Consider the following 18,211-nt stretch of genomic DNA (forward strand, 5'->3'; position numbering starts at 1 on the left):
GTAGCCCCCCTCAACTTTTCTGCATAGCCAAGACACAGCAATCCCCTTCATCGCATCACTCTGATAGTCACCCTCTTTTCCTCCTTCTGTGGCTGGTGCCGTGACTTCCTGCAGCCTGCTCTGTGTTTGCTGCCCTCGCCTGCATCCCTCCCACCTTCTCGGCAACCTGAAGAGTAGGTGGGTGCATCCTGCGTGCAGCAGGAGAGACTCAGTACATGCTAGAGATGCTCAGCCCCAGACGCATGGCTGTCGCTGCAGGACCCCCTCAGCTCATGCCCACGCTCACCCTCTGGTGAGAACAACCCATCCTGTAAGAGAGCCCTTCTGTGGTCCAGGGCCAGGCAAAGCCACCCACCGCAGCCTTTTGTCCCCAGGCCATCTACCCTGGGGATAGCTAAGGCAGGGCTGGAAGTAGCCAAGTCCTCCTGCTAATGTCAAAGTCCCTCTGGCTGTGGGAACCCCTCTGAAGTATAGGGGTGATTGCAATAGCATTAACCCTGGAGCTCTGCCCAGTAAAAACCCCAAGATCCCCTCCCTCCCTTCCTGTTCCAGGAAACTCACCCCTTCTGCCCATACTCAAGTCTTCCTACTGCTTTGTCAAGCTCTCTTCTCCTTTCCTGATTTCATGGCTTGTTCTTTCTTTCTTTTTCTTTTTTTTTCTGAGCCAGGGTCTTGCTCTGTTGCCCAGACTGGAGTGCAGTGATATGATCATAGCTCACTGCAGCCTTGACCTCCCAAGCTCAATCAATCCTCCTACCCCAGCCTCCCAAGTACCTGGGACTACAGTCACATGCTGCCACTCCTGGCTAATTCTTTCTTTCTTTCTTTCTTTCCTTCCATTCTTTCTTTCTTTTCTTCCTTTACCTCTCTTTCTCTCTCTCTTTCTCTCTTTTTCTCTTTCTCCCCCCTCCCCTCCCCTCCCCTTCTCTCCTCTCTCTCTCTCTATCTCTCTCTCTTTTTCTTTCTTTTGACACAAGGTCTCACCATGTTGCCCAGGCTACTCTCAAACACCTGGGCACAAGCGATCCTCCCACCTCAGCCTCCCATACTGCTGGGATTACAGGCATGAGTCACCGCGCCCGGCCTGCCTGTTCTTTCATGAGACACGTTTGAGATTTGCATGCACCTTGCACCCACCCAAAAGCATGCTTTCCTCCCAGCCACTCACTAGTATCTGGTAGAGAGCCCAGAACCCTGACTCTGCCCGTGAGAGTGAGCTCCCCGCACATAGGCTGGGACAGGCTTGTGTCATCACTTTATTGACTGTTCTTAACTCAGTGACCCAAGGCCTGACCATCCCAGTGGGATGAAGCCCCAGGGGCAGAAGGAAGTTGATTTAAGGTAACATTTCTCAAAACTGTAATCCATGTACATCTTCAGAGTTTTTGCTTTATCTGTAGACCATTTGTTCTTTGGGTCACTTGACGGTTTTTCTTTAAGTGGACTCACTTATTTAAAACTTAAATTTATTTAAAAAGGAATCTTTAGACATCTTAAAAAATATCTGGCAGGTACTTTTCAAAAATGCCAATGTCATAGAATACAAAGACTCAAGAACTGTTTCAGAAGAGAAGAGTCAAAGAGGCATCCCGAGTGAAGACAAGGCGTGACCTGACGTTTTCTTTTGCCATAAAGGACATTACAGGGACAGGCAGTGAAACAGGAAGGAGGTCTAGTGATTACAGGGTTATATCACTGTTAGTTCCCTGATTTTGAAAAGTGTACTATACTTACGTAACAAAATAGTCTTGCTTTTAGGAAATACACACTGGAGTACTGACACATTTAGAGGTAAAAGAGGCCGGGTGCAGTGGTTCACGCCTGTAATCCCAGCACTTTGGGAGACCAAGGCAGGTGGATCACCTGAGGTCGGGAGTTCAAGACCAGCCTGGCCAACATGGTGAAACCTCGTCTCTACTAAAAATACAAAAATTAGCCGGGCGTGGTGGTGGGCGCCTGTAATCCCAGCACTTCGGGAGGCTGAGACAGGAGAATCGCTTGAACCCGGGAGATGGAGGTTGCAGTGAGCCGAGACCACGCCATTGCACTCCAGCCTGGGTGACAAGAATGAAACTGCATCGCAAAAAAGGAAAAAAAAGAGGGATCCCAACTGAATGCAAGGCATGGCCTGGGGTTTTCTTTTGCCATAAAGGACATTACCAGGACAGGCAGTGAAAGAACAGTATGCTTTTAAATAGTTCAGAAAAAAGTGTGTGTGTATGTGTGTGCGTGTGTGTGTGTGTAGGTAGGTAGGTAGGTAGGTAGGTAGTTTGGTGGGGAAGGTAGGGGGAGAGACAGACAGAGAGAGGGAGAAAATACTAACACTAAGGGAATCCGGGTGAAAGGTATCCAGGAACTCTATTATGCTTGCAACTTTTCTGTACGTCTGAAATTGAATTAAAATTTAAAACAAACTTAAGGGAAGCTACATTGCCATTATAAATGGAAAACCAGTATCACTTGGTATACGTTGCAGATAATTCTAAAATAAAGTAATGCTGTTACTTTTGCTGGACACATTCATCCACTCGAGTCTGAGTCTAGGACCCGCCTGTTCTTGGTTCTGTGTCGAGATGGGCAAGGATGAGAGGAGTTAAAGACATCCTCGAACCAACCCGAGACACTCTCCTTGCTGTCATGAGAAGGACTGGTGCAGAGCTGAAAAGGGCATCATTTTCTCACGGTGTGATTCGGTGATCTTCAGAGTCCCGTCCTATGGCTTCAAGTTCAGGAACATTCGTTTCGTGAAAGTTTAACAGACACTGTCAGGGCCAGTTCCAACATGCAGCCCTAGCTTCAAGAGAGAAAACAGGGTCCCTGCCCTCAAGAAGCTCAACAGCGTCGGCAGTCGTGGGTCCTGGGATGGAAGAGCTCGCTTCTCTGGATCCCAAAGTTCCTGGAGTCCCAGGAATCCAGAGGGGTGATTCAGGGCCAGCAGGTACCCCAGGAGGAGACACCCAGCAGTAGCGGCTCAGAGCTGGCGAAGACAAAAGAACACCATCAGTGTGCGAGAAGTGAGGTGGCAGGACCCAGGCCCACAGCCTTTCACGGGGCAGCCTGATGCCCTCATCCATTTAGTGTTTATTCTGATTCTTCCTGCTACCCGCTTCCCATTCTGCTTCCTTCTGACCGCCAAGGAGCCTTTCTATCCATCTTTCTTTAGGGCATATTTCAGTTTTTTAATTAACTTTTTATTTTAGAACCGTTAGAGACTTACAGAAAAATTGCCGAGTCATTTTGTACACCCCATACTCAGTTTCTCCTATTGTTAACGTCTTACATTAGCATGGTAAATTCGTCACAATTAATGAACCCGTATTGATACATGATTATTCACTGAAGTCCACACATTATTGGGATTGCTTCAGGGTTTTTGTTTGGCTTGGTTTGGTTTGGTTGGTTGGTTGTTGTTGTTTTTTGATTGTTTGTTTGTTTGTTTGAGATAGAGTTTCACTCTTGTCGCCCAGGCTGAAGTGCAGTGGCACGATCTCGGCTCACCGCAACATCCGCTTCCCAGCTTCAAGTGATTCTCCTGACTCAGCCTCCCAAGTAGCTGGGATTACAGGCATGCGCCACCACGCCCGGCTAATTTTTGTATTTTTAGTAGAGATGGGGTTTCACCACGTTGGCCAGGCTGGTCTTGAACTCCTAACCTCAGGTGATCTGCCTGCCTCGGCCTCCCAAAGTGCTGGGATTACAGGCATGAGCCACCGCACCCGGCTGGTTGGTTGGTTGTTTTGTTTTGTTTTGTTTTGTTTAAGAGACAAAGTCTCGCTCTGATCCCCAGGCTGGAGTGCAGTGGCACAATCATAGCTCACTGCAGCCCCTACTTCCCAGGTTCAAGAACTCCTCCCACCTCAGCCTCCCAAGTAGTGGGACTACAGGCACGCACCACTACACCCAGCTAATTTTTTATGTTTTGTAGAGATGGGGTCTTCCTATGTTGCCCAGGCTGGTCTTGAACTCCTGGGCTCTAGCAGCCCTCCCACCTCAGCCTCCCAAAGTGTTGGGATTACAGGCATGAGCCACTGTGCCCAGCCAGCCCAGATTGCTTTAGTTTTTATCTAATATCCTTTTTGTTTCCAGGATCCAACCCAACAGACCCCATTTAATCATCATGTCTCCCTAAGCTCCTTTTTGTTGTGACAGTTTCTCAGACTCTGTTTTTGATAACCACGACAGTTTTGAGAAGTGTTTGCTCAGGTGTTTTGTAAAACGATCCTCAACTGCGATTTGTCTGTTTTTCTTATGCTTAGATTTGGGTGGCAGGTTTGAGGGAGAAAGACTGCAGAAGTCAAGTGCTGTTCTCGTCACATCATTTCAAGGGACCTGCCATCAACATGACTTGTCACCGTGGACATCGGCCCTGATGGCCTGGCTGAGGCTGTGTTGGTCAGCTTTCTCCACTGTGCAGATACTCTTTTCCACACTGCCCCCTCTGGAAGGAGGCCACTATGCACGGCTCACACACTTAAGGAATGGGGGGTTGGGGAGGAGGGAGAAAGCAAAAAAGAAAGAAAAGAAAGAATTGAGGAATTATGCCCAACCTCTTTAAGGGCAGAGCAGCTACAAAAATTATTTGCAAGTTTTCTTCATATTTGTCTACTTTCATTCTTTTATTTATTTACTCACTCTGTCACCCAGGCTGGAGTCCAGTGGCACCATCTCAGCTCACTGCAACCTCCTCCTCCTGGGTTCAAGTGATTGTCCTGCCTCAGCTGGTAGCTGCGACTACAGGCCCACACCACCATGCCCAGCTAATTTTTATATTTTTAGTACAGACGGGGTTTCACCACATTGGCCAGGCTGGTCTCGAACTCCTGGGCTCAAGTGATCCACCTGCCTCGGCCTCCCAAAGTGCTGGGATTACAGGCGTGAGCCGCTGCACCCAGCCTACTTTCCTTTATTTATTCTATCTTCTATTTATATCAGTATGGGCTCATGGATATTTACTTTGGATTAGAGTCCAGTACTACTTTGTGACTTGAGCTATTCCAGGTTTGGCCATTGGGAGTTTGTTCCGCGGGCTCCTGTGACAGTTTCACAGACCCCTATCATTGTGGGTTCCATTGATCACCTCTTGATTTTCTGACACTACAAGATGCTCCAGGCTTTACAAAGAAAGGAAATTCTGACACATGCTACAATGTGGATGAACCTTGAAGACATCGTGCTAGGTGAAATAAGCCAGTCCCAAAAAGACAAATACTATATGGCTCCACTTATAGGAGGTACTTAGAATAATTAAATTCATAGAGACAGAAAGTAGAAGGGTGGTTGCCAGGGGCTGGAGAGCAAGGCTTGGGGTATTCGTGTTTAATGAATACAGAGTTTCAGTTTTGCCAGATGAGAAAGTTCTGGAGATGGAGGGTGGTGATGGTTGTGCAACATTATGTATGTATTTAATACCACTGAATAGTACACTTAAAAATGGTTACGATGGGCCAGGCATGGTGGCTCATACCTATAATCCCAACACTTTGAGAGGCCAAGAGAGGAGGATCACTTGAGCCCAGGAGTTCGAGACCAGCATGGGCAACATAGCAAGACCCCTGTCTACAGAATAATAAATAAATTAACTGGGCATGGTGGCACACACCTGTAGTTCTAGGTGCTTGGGAGCCAAAGTGGGAGGATCACTGGAGCCCAAGAGTTTGAGGTCACAGTGAGCTATGATCACACTACTGCATGCTGGCCTGGGCAACAGAGCAAGATCCTGTCTCAGAAAAAAAAAAAAAAGGTAAACATGAGCTCATACTAATGTCACCAAATCTAAACCATTACACATGGATTATTCTAGATTTTTCTTGTTGATCCATAACCTCCCACTCCAACAGTGAGAAACTGACTCCCATTACTTGCCAACCATTTCCTTAATTTTTAAATTCCATATGTCATTTTTCCATCTTACTTGTTTCCTGCTTTCTCCCCAAGATTATAAGCTGCTCAAAGCCAAGGCCTGGGCTTGGTTTTGTTCTTTCTGCCCCTACTCCTGCAACCCAACATCCAGCAGAATGTCTTTAAAACAGTAGACTTAATATTTTATGAGTGTCTACATGAGTAGACACCCTGCTCATCTCTAGGGGTGCAAAGGTGGGTAAGACGTGGCACTAGCTGCCTGGTGGATCCCAGTGCCGATAAATATTTGTTGAACACTGAATGCAATGGAATGACAAGTCATATACATCCCCCATAGAGAACTACAAGGAAGGAGAGGCAGACTGGAATGCCAGCACTGTGCAAGCAGGAATGTGTGCTTGCTGTGGTCACTGATGTATCCCCAGCACCCAGAAGAGGGCCTGGCACATAATACATGCTTAATAAATGCTTGAGGAAGGCGAGTAGCAGGTCTCCATTTTTGCATGAGTGCCTTTCAGACCCCTTGCAGTTTTGTTCCTCAGACATAAACTCCCCTAAATGTCCCCATCTATGCAGAATCTGAACCACCCACGTCTGCAGGTAAATGAGCACTGGGGCTACCACTGCCTGCACCCACCCTCCTAGATGCCTTTGCTTGTGCAGTTATTTTGACACCTGGTAAAGTATTACTCTACAAAGATGAATGGAACATGGAGACATAAAGGGCCAATTCCAGCGAGAGGATTAGACCTCATTAATCTAATACCGTTAGGGCAAAGTAGAAACATCTGGCCCACTCGCTCTGGGAAACTCTCGGGAAAATCCCTGAAACTGTCTGCCTTGCCTCCCTATGTCATGATTTTTCCCTGTTGCGGGGAAGGATGGCATGAAGAGGCCCTGACTGGCTTCGTGTCAGGTCCAGCAGGCATAGGCGCCCTTCAAGAAATTGATTCCACAGCTTTTACGCAGTATAGGAGGGTCTCCAGTTAATTGTCTCTCTTTGTTTAAGAAGTAGGCTTGCTGTTCCTTTGACGTATGTTTCTATAAATAGGTTATGCTGCAACCAGCACATCTGTGTCCCCAAAAGGTTTTTAAAAAGTTGTAAATGGGCTGGGCATGGTGGCTCATGCTGGTAATCCCAGCACTTTGGGAGGCTAAGGCAGGAGCATCACTTGAACCCAGGAGTTTGAGACCAGCCTGGGCAATAAAGCAAGAGACTCCATCTCTACAACAAATTTATAAAACTTAGCCCGGCATGGTGGCACATGCCTGTAATCCCAGCTGCTTAGGGGTCTGAGCTGGGAGGATCGCTTGAGCCTGGGAGGTCGAGGCTGCAGTGAGCCGTGTTCATACCACTGCACTCCAGCGTGGGTGACACAGCAAGACCCTGTCTCAATAACAACAACAACAAAGTTGTAAGTGAATGTCACTGTCATCCCTCATTTCTGCCCCAGTCTGAACACTGAAAGAGCTCGGCCTTGCCCATCTCGGGCCCCCTGCCCCCAGCATCAGCTCCCTCTACCCCACCCCCACCCAGGCATCACGCCCTGAGTCAGACACAGGTTTTCTGAAGGTCCCAGACATGACCCTGGGTTGTCCTTCTCCGGTCAGTGAGTCCTAGGCTGTAGGAGCCCAGGCCCTGCCTGTGGAGGTGGGAGACCCCGTTCTCCAGCGTAAAGCCCTGCCTCAGCTGTGAGCGACAGCTCTGAACCCCAAACTCCCTCGGTACGTCACTTTTTAATTAAGTAAGATGAAAAGACGAGACATATTAGAAAGCAAGCCTTTGGGGCACGGCGGTGGGAATCATAATATGTTATTCCAAAGGCAGAAAGAAACCATTTCTGTATGATCTGTTTAGAACGAATGTTACTCCTTCTCTCGTTTCTGTTTTCCTTCAATTTGCAAACATTTATTCCGTTCCTACTCCAAAGGCGCCTCTTCCTCCCCTTCCACACACTTGCACTGTGCCAGGCATTTTCCATACATCATTGCACTGAATCCTAGCAACCGTCTGTGTTCGTTACTGTTATTATCCCTGCAGCTTAGGCAACAAACGGCTAGCAGCAGAACCAGAACTCACACCCGGATCTGAGGAGTCGGAGGCCTGGGCTCTGCCACTACACACTGTGGTCCCCCGGGCCTAGGCTGGGCTGGGCACCAGGGGCCGCAGGCTTTTCTCCGGGGATGTTCTCACACTGGCCTTGGCCCCTAGAGGAGGGAGGAGAGAATGGATCCCTCTCATACATCAATTCAAGGACAACCGATTTTTCTAAGAGGAAGACACCCACACGAAAACCGGAAGGCAGCCTTGAGTGTGGTGTGATAAGTTTATCGGCGCCATCTCACCAGCCACCCCCTCCCCAGGGTCTCGATCAATGGGACACAGCGCACCTCCAGTCTGAGAGGCTTCCTTGGGTGGGTGGCGGGACTGCAAGGTGGCCCTTTGGCAGAGCCTACAAGAGCTAAATGAGGTCGCCAATTGGCCCATTACCCACGTAATCTAGCCCTACCTTCCAGAACAACTGAGAAATGCCTCGGTGGGCAGAGCCTCAAGTCCACCAGATAATGGGCCCCAACTTGACCTCTCTTGTCATCAGAAATCACTGTCAAGTTTCCAAGCCAGGGAAAGAGCAACATTCATGAGGCCTGTTCCACGCACCCACCTACGATCCTCTCGCTGGAGGCAGAGCCGAGCTTCCACGTATGCCTGCAAAGTACAGGACCCTCCTTTGGAGAGGAGGAAACTGATGCTCACAGAGCTTCAGCCATAAGCCCACAGGCCACACGGCCGGTGCCAGAGCTGAGACACGAGTCCCGCCTCTTGAGCTCAAAGTTTAGGTCTCAGACTGGCAGCCTGGGGAACCAATTTAACCTACGGATGTGCTTTTTGAGGCCAGCTCAGTGTTTTAGAATTTCCTTTGGAATGAATTGCGAACATTTGAAACTCAGGAGATTTCATATCGAATTCCAGATTTTTGGTTTCTTTTGAACAATTGGAAATTCTAGCCACCCTGGACCTGAAATCTTAACAGTAAGCTATAATCAGCTGGACTGGAGGCAGGAGAGGCTGCCCTCCCAGATGGGTTTGGGATCCTGTTGGTACTGAGTTGCTCACCCCTACCCCACTGCTCATGGCCTCTCCCTCCCCAAAAGCCAGCTCAGGGACACTTAGCCTTTGAGGAGGCAGAGCCCGGCTGGTATCTTGGCTGACTATGCTGGGGGAGACCTTGAATGCCCAGCTCTCCCCCTGGCAAAGACCACACTGTGCAGCCCATTGGAGTGGGTTGGGGGGCTGCACAGTGTCCTCCCAGGCATCTGGAGTACCAGGGCCTGCAGTTGTGGCCTGTCTGTGGTTGGCCTGTAACTCACCTGGCACTGCCCACTGCACCCTACAAGGCCTACACAAGGTCTTGCTGTGTCACCCAGGCTGGAGTGCAAGTGGCGTGATCTCGGCTCACCGCGACCTCCGCCTCCCGGGTTCAAGTGATTCTCCTGCCTCAGCCTCCCAAGTAGCTGGGATTACAGGCATGCGCCACCACGCCCGGCTAGAGATGGGGTTTCTCCATGTTGGTCAGGCTGGTCTCGTATTCCCTACCTCAGGTGATCCACCCGCTTCGGCCTCCCAAAGTACTGGGATTACAGGCATGAGCCACTGCGCCCGGCCGAGATGAGCTTTTCATAGACGAGGACGGAGGGCATGAAAGGCCGACGTGCTGGCCTGATCCTGCCCCAAGCTTGGCACCGGGTGAGGCTGGCTGAGCACAGCACTGCTTCCAGTTCCTCTGTGCCTGGCCTTCCCTGAGGCTTCTGTGGGGTCTGGGAAGTTTGTGGGCTTGGAATGGGCCAGAATTGGCCTCTAGGGACACGTTGGTGGATATCTGTAAATGGACAGATTGGTCTATACAAACCTTTGTGTGTTCATCACAAACACTGCCATCAAGCGATGCTGGGAAAAGCCTGTTCGAAATCACCACTGACAACCCATGCAGGTGCACGATATCCTACTGTTAGCACCTCACGCCTTTGTGTTAAAAGGGCTTGTCTCCTCAGGGCTCATTTTTAAAGGCAGGCACTCCTGGGAAGTATCAGCCGTTAATGCCCAAGCATGAATTGCTTTCCCAGACTTAAATTTTCAGAAAACTCAGAGATCACTTAGTCCAAACAGCACATTTTTTTTTTTTCTAAATTATCCACAGTCAGGAGCAGAGCAGAAGCCACAAGAAGTCTTTCCTGAGTCTGTGGTCTAGGGCAGTGGGTGGCAAACTCTTCCAGTAAATGGTCAGATAATAAATATGTCAGGATTCGCTGGCCACACAGTCTCTGTTGCAACTGCTCAACTCTGCTATTAACTCTCTTAAAAGCAGCCAGAGACAGCACAAAAAGGAATGAATGCGGCTGGGTTCCCATCAAACTACCCACGGATGCTAAGATTTGAATTTCATATAATTTGTATGTGTCACAAAATATTATTCTCTTTCCTTTTTTCCAACCATTTAAACATGTGAAAGCCACACTTGCCTCGTGGGCAGGACAGAACCGGGCATCGGGCCAGCTCTGGCTTGAGGGCCATCGTTAGCTTACCTCTGGTCTGGTGGAATGGTTTCAAGAAAGCTGCACTGCACGCTCTCACACATTTCAAAGCTGTTTTCTAAAATGGTTTGCATTAATTTGGACGAAGCAGGATGTGATTCATATATCATATCCAATGTCATACTTTCAAAACTGCCATTTTAAAACTTATGTCATCCTTTTAAATAAACCTAGTGGAATACAATGTTGATACCCACCATCATCCATTTAAAAAATATATGAGTACGCCTCTCTTGAGCAGCTAGTGCCATTACACCATCCCTTTTTCTCCTTGGGTTCTTATTCCACCCTTTCCACATGATCGTTTTTTTCTTTTCTTTTTTTTTTTTTTTTTTTGAGACAGAGTTTCTCTCTTGTTGCCCAGGCTGGAGTGCAACGGCACAATCTCGGCTCACCACAACCTCCGCCTCCCGGGTTCAAGCAATTCTCCTGCTTCAGCCTCCCAGAGTAGCTAGGATTACAGGCATGCGCCACCACGCCCAGCTAATTTTGTATTATTAGTAGAGACGGGGTTTCTCCATGTTGGTCAGGAACTCCTGACCTCAGGTGATCTGCCCACCTCGGCCTCCCAAAGTGCTGGGATTACAGGTGTGAGCCATCGCACCCAGCCTCACATATTCTTATCCTAATATGTTTTCATGCTTTGAAGTCCTACAGTAATCATCCTTTGATTTTTTTTTTTTTTTTTTTTTTTTTTTTTTTTTGAGACAGTCTTGCTCTGTCCACCAGGCTGGAGTGCAATGGCCCAATCTCGGCTCACTGCAAACTCTGCCTCCCAGGTTCACGCGATTCTCCTGCCTCAGCCTCCAGGGTAGCTGGGATTACAGGCGCGAGCCACCACGTCTGGCTACTTTTTTTGTATTTTTAGTACAGACAGGGTTTCACCATGTTGGTCAGGCTGGTCTCGAACTCCTGACCTCAGGTGATCCACCTGCCTCAGCCTTCCAAAGGGCTGGGATTACAGGCATGAGCCACCGCGCCCGATGCCCTTTGATTCTTTGAAACAAAATGTATATAAATTAAAATGCTAAAACTTTATCATCTCCTGTGATCATAAGGCTGTGACAGAATTTTCCTCTAGATTATGTTGTCATTATGATTATTATTCACACACAAAGCAAAATAATACGGATACTACAGATTTTCATGCTATTTATTATATCAATATAAACGATGATTAGCCAGAGAAAGCTAAATGTTATTGGAAAGGTATCTGAATGGGTGTTTAGGTTTTTCCCTCTCACTTAGTTAACATACCCAGAGATGGATATTATTTGTTTCTAGAACAAGACAGGAATTAGCATCCTGTTTTCATTTTTATAGATATGACCACTGAGTCCATGAAGCTAGAAGGAATTTGTTATAGTGAATTTTTCCAACTCTGTCCAAGTTGGAGGACAAAAATGTCACAATGTAATCTAGAGTCAAATTATTTTTTACTTTTTAAAATGATGTTGAAGGCCAGGTGGGGTGGCTCACGTCTGTAATCCAAGCACTTTGGAAGGCCGAAGCGGGTGGATTACCTGAGGTCAGGAGTTCGAGACCAGCCTGGCCAACATGGTGAAACACTGTCTCTACTAAAAATACAAAAATTAGCTGGGCTTGGTGGTGCGTGCCTGTAATCCCAGCTACTTGGGAGGCTGAGGCAGAAGAATCGCTTGAACCCGGGAGGCGGAGGTTGCGGTGAGCCGAGATTGCGTCACTGCACTCCAGCCTAGGCAACAGACCAAGATTCTGTCTCAAAATAAATAAATAAATGAATAAAAATAATGAAAATAATAAAATGATGCTAAAGATAAATATTAAAAGCCATCTGACCTGCAAAACGATTTATTACCTGTCTCGGTTCCAATGCTGACACCTCAAACTGTCCCTTTATAGGTGCCCCAGAAGTTTTTATACCCACCAGGATCCAGGATGGGTTAGGTCTGCATCATTTTAAGTCAAGCAATTAAGAAAGGCAGCTGGGAAAGACAAACTTATGGGATGCATTGGTGAGGAGGAAGGAAGTCCAGGAGGAAGCTGACTTGGAAATCCATTCCCCTTAAGACTACCTATACCCTTTTCTATCTGAAGATCACCAGCCTAGAACAGAGCTGAAGAAAGACAGATACTCTGTGTTGGAAACTGCAAAAGCTCTCTGCATGGACAACTCCATCAAAACCCTGCTCTAAGACACTCAACCAAGCTCTAGCAAAGCTTCTGGCAGCCTCAGGCCACCCTCCTGGGACAACCCACCGCTGCTTTGCACTCCTGTGTGGAAAAGCTCAGGGCTGCCAAAAGAATTCCCATTTGTTCCAGCCAACATGTGAGGATGGACATTTATTTAAAAACTTCCAGTTGTAAATCCTTTCTCTCTCCCTTTGGGTCCTATGTGTGCCTCCTACAGCCCAGAAGTGTCTTTCTCAAGACTTGAGAACCATTGCTTTGAAATGATATCATCAGCAAGGATAGGGCCTGTCCCAGCCTCTGAGGGAGGGCAGGAGCCTAACTTTGATAAAGGCCAGTTAGTCTACGCAGCTGGCCTCATCACGCTGACGTGTAATTTTTCACTTCTCTCGTTGTTTGAGCCCTGGTTCACTCCTCTCTACTCCCTCATTCTCCCTTAAAAACAGAGGGCACCAAGGGAACCCAGTCAGAGGGCACCCAAGACAGGTGGGGTGGCTCACACCTATAATCCCGGCACTTTGGGAGGCCAAGGTGGGAGGATCCCTTGAGCTCAGGAGTTCAAGACCAGCCTGGCAACATAGGGAGACTTCCATTTCTACAATTTTTTTTTAATTAGCTAGGTGTGGTGGTGTGCACGTACGGTCCCAGCTACTTGGGAGGCTGAGGCAAGAGGACTGTTTGGCCCTAGGAGGTTGAGGCTGCAGTGAGCTGTGATTGCACCACTGCACTCCAGCCTGGGTGACAGAGCAAGACTCTGTCTCAAAAAACAAACGGAAAAACAAATCACCCAGTTACCTCTGCACAAATCAAAGTTGAGCTCAGCTTACACTAGAGCCTCTTCCCTACTATAGAAGCTATCGCTGAATAGAATCTGTGTTTACCACCTTTAACGAGGGCCGATTTTGTTTATCTTTGACCATGTAATATCCTCTCCCTGGCAGACCGATGATCAATTACAGTGGGACCTTCAATCCAGATGGGGCTGGAGGATCCTTTCTCATGGTGATTGCTACACTGATCACAGAGGCCACCAGACCAAGAGGACACAGAGCTGCCCATCCAGACAAGATAAAACAGAAGCTGCCACTGCTCCCACGAGAGCCCCCTCCCACCGGAGCCTCTCCCCTTCCTCAGTGCACTCTTCACCGAGGATTTATTTGCTGGTGCTGTGGGGAGCCCAGGTCAGATGCCCTGGCAGGACAGACTAAATTCCTTCTAAATTGAGGGAAGTGCCTCCTGTTGTGGAAGAAAAGGAACAAGACCTTGGCTGAGCCCAGTGGCTCACGGCTCACATCTGTAATCCCAGCACTTTGGGAGACTGAGGCGGGCAGGTCACTTGAGGCCAGGAGTTCAAGACCAGCCTGGCCAACATGGTGAAACCCTGTCTCTACCAAAAACATAAAAATTAGCCCAGCGTGATGGTGGGTGCCTGTAGTCCCAGCTACTCAAGAGGCTGAGGCAGGAGAATCGCCTGAACCTGGGAGGCAGAGGTTGCAGTGAGCTGAGATCGTGCCACTGCACTCCAGCTTTGGCAACAGAGTAAGACTCTGTCTCAAAAATAAAACAAAATAAAAGTTTTTTTTGAAAAAGAAAAAGAAACAAGACCTTGACATTTTGGACTGTTAAGTTTCCTCCATAAAGCCCACCTAAGACACAGATCACATTATTTAGCAAAAGTGGAAGGGGACGGGGCAGCAGACTTTCCAAAGGCCACTGAAGCTAGAGGCCACTGTCCCTCTCCCACTTCAAACAGCCCTGATGGCTATAAACACTGCATGGCCTGACACGTGGCCAGCAGAGGGTGACCCCAAGTCCCCTGACAGCACCGATCAGTTTGCCTGGGCAGACCCTAAGGGCCAGCAGGCCAAAGATAGTTCTGGGCATGGGAAGTCAACGTGAAGCTGTATGTGGTGAAAATACAGGTTAAGGCTCTTTTGAAACAGAGAAGTGCCCCTCGCCCATGGGGATATAAAGCTGTCTTGTGGTAGATTCTGGAAATTCCAAGGCTCAGAGCCCTTCAAAGGGCATGGCAGGGCTGAGGGGAATGCAGGGCATGTTGGATGACAATGCTGGGGGCATGGACTCTTGGCCCCTAAGGAGCCCTGGCTGTGCCTCCTGCAACTGCTTCCAGGCCTCTGGAGTGACAGGGCATAATTCAGGTGCCAGGGCTCAGGCTCCAGGGGCCCTGGATGGGGGGTGGTGGCAGCAGCCTCTGAGCTAAGAAAGTCGATCATTCTACAGCTCTAACCATTCTATTTAAAGCTCAAGACAAAGAGAAGGCGGGAAGGGAAATGCTCAAGGCAAACAACCAGCAGCACCCAGAGACCGCGCCTGGGGAGGAGGGGCCCAGGCTGCTGCCAGAGGGCTCAGAAACAGCTGCTATACAGAGAGAGCCCTGCACTGCATGGGGCTGAGTGATGCTGAGTGTGAGAAATGGAAAACATCCTCAAAGGCTATCAAAGGGAGATGGGTTCGTCGGTTAGACACACCCACAGCGGGATGCTCTGCAGAGAATGACGCAGAGCTCAATTTATTGGCTTGGAGTGGTGACCCCAGTACATTATTATTGAGTTAAAAAATAAATTTAAAAACAGCATTGATAGTAAGATGCCATTTACATAAAGTACTCTCTCTCTCTCTCTCTCACACACACACACACACACACACACACACACACACCCCTGGTATCGGAAAAGTCAGGAAACAGCATCAGGGCCAACTTCACGTGCAGGGCCCCAAGCTAGGTTTAACACTCTGCTGCCACCATCTTAATTTGTAATTCTGTAGCTGGCCCTGCATGGAATCAGCTCGCTTAAAAAAAATCAACTTTGATGAGAGATAATTTACGTACAATAAAATAGACCGTTGGATGAGTTTTGACGAATACCCATGCAACTACTTAAATTAAGATATAGAACCTCTCCTCGCCCCATCAAGTGCCTCCCGCCCCATGCGACCACACTCCCTGCCCCAACCCCACACAACCACTGTCACTGACACTGTCCCTATAGTTTACCGTTGTCATTTCCAGAATACGATAAAAATGAAATTGCACGCTGTGCACTCGTTTCTGCCTTCTTCCCTCACAGGCATGGTCTGGGAGTCCACACTGTGTTAGCAGTGGTTTGCTCCTTTTGTATTGCAGAGAAATGTGGATATACATGTAGATGTACATACATCACCATTTGTCTCTTTCTCCATTAGTGGACATCAGGGTGGTTTCCAGTTTGGGGCTGTTAACGAGCAGTGCTGGTGTGAGCTTTTGTGTACAAGCTGTGTAGCAACATATGCTTTCACTTCTCTTGGGCAAATACCTAGGAGGGCAATTATCGTGTTATATGGTAGGTGTATGTTTAATTGCCTAAAAAACTGCCAAACTGTTTTCCAAAATGTTTGGACCATGTTTAGATAAACAGCACAGGACATTTTTGAATACTATGTGCAATATGTTTTTCTGCAACTTCCAGTGCAACAAACACATTTCAGAGTATCCAGAAATTCTGGAAACAAGGGTCGAATAGTGATTATTTATTGCACTTTGTTCAGGTTAACAACCGGACCCATTGCTTCAAATGTAGAGGTACTACGCCTGAAAAAGTGTCTAGCAGTTAAAGAAAAACATATTGAGCCCAGAATTTGGAGATATAACAAATATAATGTTTTAAAATAAGTGTATCCTATGTTTCCTGAATTTTGGGCCACCCTGAGCCTGGAAAAACGAACAGGAGGGTCATCTCAATATGTTACGCATTATATAATGATAGTTTACTTGCCAGCTATAAAAGCTACATTTATTTGTTGTAGAAGATTTAGAAAATACAAATAAGAATAAAAATATAGTTCCTATTCATCATAATGCTATTTTCTCCTGTGTGTTTTGCTAGGTGCTCGTGTGTATTTAATATTAATCATATTTTTTATCTCACGTTAACTTCCTAAAATATCTCCTTATTTACAAAAGCAGTACTCCCTCATAGCAAAATTTTAAAAACAAAATATTAATAATTTAAAATTAAAAATTGAAATAAGAGCCTCCTCCCCAAAGTTAACAACCTGCTCTGCATCCTTCCAGACATTTTTTACGTGGGTTCGGTCCTTTATATGTATGTATGTGTATGAGCACTGCATTATAAAACATTTTATATAACATTGCATTATAAAAACATGTATAAAAGATATGTTTTTGAACACATATATTTTAAAATTTATATCATTTCATATCATTTTTTAACTAGTAACAGGCATTAAATATTCTTAGAAAAAAGTTTTGAATATCTACATACTATTCCATTGTATAAGTGTGCCTTAATTTATTAAACTATTACTCAAATGTTAAAGCTCTCGGTCGAGTCTATTGTGTGTGTGTGTGTGTGTGTGTGTGTGTGTGTGTGTGTGTGTCTGTAGTAATACTGTGATAAGCATTTTTTGTCAGTAAAATTTGGCCACATCTCTAATTCAATGCTTAGGATAGAGTCCTAGAGCTAGAATTTCTAGATCAAATTATATATCATATTAATAATCTTAAACAACTGTGATCAAATTGTGTCCAAAATGTTTTAACCAATTTACCCTTCAACTGGTCAAAATTCAGTTCAATCATTCTAAAATTTTTTAACTTTTAGAGTGAAAAGTCATGTCTCATTGTTGAACTAATTGGCATGTTCATGATTATTAGGGAGCTTAGCATTTTTTTCATATGCTTATTGGCCATTTCTATCTTTCCTTTTGTAAATTGCTTACATTTTAATCTATTTTTTCTTTAGATTCGATGTTTTTCTTATGGAAATAAAAAAGTATTTAATATATTTTTTGAATTCCCAGCATTTATAACAGTGCGTCAACCATTATAAGCACTTAAGAAATGTTAAATGAAGGAATATATACAAGGGATAGTAATCATTTTTTTCTATGTGTTGCAAATATGTGTTCTTAGCAAAATAAATAGCTTAAAATTTTGCTCATGCTGTTTTTTTATTTGAAATAGAATTTAAAATGCTATTTCTATTTTTCTTCTGTAGCTCCTTTATATTCTATGTCTGGTAAGTCTTTCCCTCATTCTTAAATCAGATAAACTTTGGCCTATATTATCTTCTCATTCTATTTTAATAAAATACTTAAATCTTATTATCTGGAAGGGCAAACTCTGTTTCATCACTCCCATTTTTCAAAAAATTCTCAGTAATTGTCTCCAACTTATCCTTTAGGTAAACCTTAAAATTACTTAAATCCCCCCACCACACACATACAAATACCATTTGGGTTTAGGGAGAACTGCCTTCAACCTATAAGTTACGATACTTGGGGCCTCTGTCCCTCATGTCCCTGGGATCTTTGCTGGAGTCAGTTGGAAGGAATGCCAAGGTCAGGAAGCCAATATGATATGATGCCCACAGCACCCCAGAGCTCTGCAACAGACTCCAGCTTGCCAGGCATGCTCAAAGATGATTCATTAATTAGTAAGTATTTTTAAAAGACAGTCATCACGTCCATGAGATCAGGGTCAAATAGGCACTCTCTTGCGCTTCAGGTTGGAATGTAAATTGAGAGACAGCTTTTAAAAGCAACTGGAAAATGCGTACCAAGGGCTTTAACA

General features: G+C 46.3%; 1 long non-coding RNA gene across 1 annotated transcript in view; it reads right to left on the bottom strand.

Annotated features, from left to right (window-relative positions):
- Positions 1-1,452: 1,452 nt before the first annotated feature.
- LOC134735844 (uncharacterized) overlaps positions 1,453-18,211 on the bottom strand; it is a 62,963-nt gene continuing 46,204 nt past the window's right edge. The window contains exon 2 of the long non-coding RNA XR_010119384.1: positions 1,453-2,977. This is a non-coding gene — a long non-coding RNA (uncharacterized lncRNA). The remainder of the gene's footprint in view (positions 2,978-18,211) is intronic.

The sequence above is a fragment of the Symphalangus syndactylus genome, chromosome 1 (genome assembly GCF_028878055.3).
Source record: "Symphalangus syndactylus isolate Jambi chromosome 1, NHGRI_mSymSyn1-v2.1_pri, whole genome shotgun sequence".
Classification (NCBI taxonomy): Eukaryota; Metazoa; Chordata; class Mammalia; order Primates; family Hylobatidae; genus Symphalangus; species Symphalangus syndactylus.